This window comes from Tauraco erythrolophus, chromosome 13 (genome assembly GCF_009769465.1).
Source record: "Tauraco erythrolophus isolate bTauEry1 chromosome 13, bTauEry1.pri, whole genome shotgun sequence".
Classification (NCBI taxonomy): Eukaryota; Metazoa; Chordata; class Aves; order Musophagiformes; family Musophagidae; genus Tauraco; species Tauraco erythrolophus.
In genome coordinates, this window is record NC_141477.1 from 1,714,712 (window position 1) to 1,717,641 (window position 2,930).

At 51.0% G+C, this 2,930-nt stretch overlaps 1 long non-coding RNA gene across 1 annotated transcript; it reads right to left on the reverse strand.

The window, feature by feature from the left end:
* Positions 1-1,657: 1,657 nt before the first annotated feature.
* On the reverse strand, positions 1,658-2,768 carry LOC147527901 (uncharacterized). The gene is made up of 2 exons (XR_015222512.1): positions 2,669-2,768; positions 1,658-2,401 (listed from the first exon to the last, which is right to left on the reverse strand). It is a non-coding gene; the product is annotated as an uncharacterized LOC147527901 (long non-coding RNA).
* Positions 2,769-2,930: the final 162 nt, after the last annotated feature.

A 2,930-nucleotide genomic window follows, 5' to 3' on the forward strand; every position in this document is an offset into this window, starting at 1 on the left:
ATAATTTTAAAATAAACATCTGACAGTTTCCCAACTTCTAGCAACCTCCTTTGACAATTCCTGGAAACAGGATCGTCTGTAGAGCACAGCGCTGTGTTACAGGGGGTGTTCATTGTGGGGCATTCCTATTTGGAGCAGAGCCATCCGGTTTGGGTTATCAGGAGTCAGACATTGACATCTGCATTGTCCTCAGGTCAGGCAGGAGGTGCGGTGATGTTCCACTTCACACTTTCAAACCACAGCAGAGCAGAGAGTTTAACTCCTGAGCTACGGGGACAGCGTGTGCTGCGTCAGAGGCTGATCCTGAAGAGGCAAAGCAGGGCAGATTCCTGGTGGCTTTCTGAAAATCTCAACAATTAGATCCTTTAAGTGGGTAAAGTCCCAGTCTTACTAATGCATTAACCCCCGGGATGAGGGCAAGGCTGGATTTCACCTTGTTGCTTGAAACCATTTAAGTGCCACCGTTTGACATCACTGGCAGCGAACACCAGTAAGCGTAAACTGAGCTGCCTGCTTATTTAGCTCAAGAGAAACATCAAGCAAGGCTCCCACGAGCGCTATAAAAAGCCATTGGGAAGTTGGACTTCACCAGCAGGAGGACTTAGCACCAGGTGAAGCAGAGCAACCGCCAGCCCAGGCTCACACCAGCAAGGACTGTGTACAGGAGGCGAGAGCAAAGCTGAGCTTCCCAGGGGGGAGAAGCAGAAACCTCTGGAGCGATTCCATGGTCAGCTCAGAGCTGTGGTCGGAGAGGAGGAAGAGCGGGAGAAGAGGAAGGGGTGCCCTGCACTGAGCAGTCCCACTCGGGACCTTCTCCCGCAGCAGCCGCAGCGGTGCTGAGCCATCCCAGCGGAGCAGTGGGAGAGAAAACACCGAGGACGAAGCCACAGGAGCCCCATTTTGGGGCAACCGTGCGTACGCCTGGGCAGGACTCCGCTCGGCAGGGCTGGAGTTGCCCAGCGAGCGAGACCCACGGCTGTGGGCAGGGGCCGTGAACCCGGTGCCTGCTCCGGCGCGGAGCCGCAGGCAAAGCAGCACCTTGCAGCATCCATGATGTCACTGGGGTCGCAGCACACACGTGAACACGGCTGGTGCGGTGCAGCCCGGACGCTCCACTTCCTCCCAGCAGCACGGCTGCTCCGCACGGGGTTTCTCCCTGGCAAGGTAAGCCTGCTTTCCCAGCTCCCTCTCCGTGACCTGGAACCGTTCGCGTGCCCGTGCTGCTTCCCAGGAAAACGCTGCTCTCCTTGGGTTTTTCCTTCGGGGTCGGCTCTTGCCAGGAGGAGGTTTGTGGCGCGTTGGGTGTTGAAGAAGGTGGCAGCCCCGCTGGGGCGCCAACCCTCTGCACAAAGCTGCTGTCGCTAAAGAGAGCGCGACGCTGCAGCGTGGGCAATTAGCGGTTCTCCAGCTGCTCTCCGGTGTCGGTACGAGGCACCGTTTCCTTCTTTTGCCTGATTCCTCAGGGAGTATCTTTTATTTTAAAATTCAGAGAAACTTGCAAATCTGTGATGTATATTACCGTAAAAAATGTCCGCGTGCTGCCCGTCTTTGTGCCATCCAACGCTCCGTGCCCGAATTGCAACAGTAGGAAATTAATATCAGTCGGGGGATACACGATGACAAAAATAACGAGATCGCTTGGACTTGTTTTTGTTAATGAGAATCCTGAAGCAGTTTAAATTCATAATTCAGACTGCAGTCATTGGCCTGGATTAAAACTTCACTTGATTCATGGACTGAAGCTTTTAAACTGCACGTTGTACAGGGTGGCTTGGCGAGGGGCTCGCGTTCGCCTGCACGGGCAGCTCTGCTCTGGCAGCAGCACAGCAAAACAGCACGGAACCAGTTTGGCCAAGTGAAAGTGCTGGGACTTTGGCTCTGGTGTGAACATCACCAGCCATAGGAATTGCATCCATGATGCAAATCTGTCCGTGGGACAGCCTTTGCCCAGCCTGCAGCAAGCTCTCCAGCCAAGCTGCCCGTGCGCTGCTGCATGTTCCTGCCCTGCTCCTTCAGCTGTCCGAGCTGCAGAAGTGAGAAGCAGACTAACGTTGCAAACCGAAAACATCTCATCACAACAGATCAGACAACCCAGATCTGCTTCTTTTTTTTATTTTGTGGAAGCAGAAAACCAGAAAAAGTACCCTTAACTGTAGAACTTTCCACTTCTGACTGCAGAGGTTTCACACCGAATGCGAGTGCAATAGCATGAGCTGTTTGTGGCCACGCAACGAGGGCAGAGTGTAGAGGCATTTGTGTCTTAATCAAATCAATTAACCCGCCTGCTGATGGGCACGCCAGAAAGATCCATTTTTCTGGAATGACATCCTTGTGCTTCTCAGTCCTGTCAAGATGAACATCTTTTTCCTGGAAATGCCACGTTTAGTTTCCAAACATCCAGCTACAAATAATAATGTGGAGGCTTAATTAGTTTCTTATTGCAAGAGCCTCAGAAATACAGACTCTAATTAAAATGCAAAAACCAGTAGTTAGATAACTGTGTTTACTGACTACCAATTTTTCTGAAATTTTGCATTCTGAAAACAATGTGGAAGCAGGAGCTGGCTCCCTGCAATATGTAAATAACGTCAGTAAAATCTGATGGAGCTTTTCAGCCTTCTACCTTCGCTGTACGTATGTCATGCAGCTAATGACTTTGCTTTCTTACCAGCTTTGGAGACCTCATTTCAGACGGACGTTCAGTGGTATCTCTGTCCCTCTGCTTTCGTGCACAGGTGGGCAGTCAAGGGGACCGTGTGGGATTAAGCTTCAACCTGAACACGAGAATTGGGAGGAAGGGCAGAAATACCATCAGTTTGTAGTCCCTGTGCACATGCCTGAGTGCATTTTGTCTAAAGAGACGGTTTAATCTCATTATATTTTTATGACTTTGTAATGAAGTCATTCATTCTCAGAAAGCGCTCTGTTCT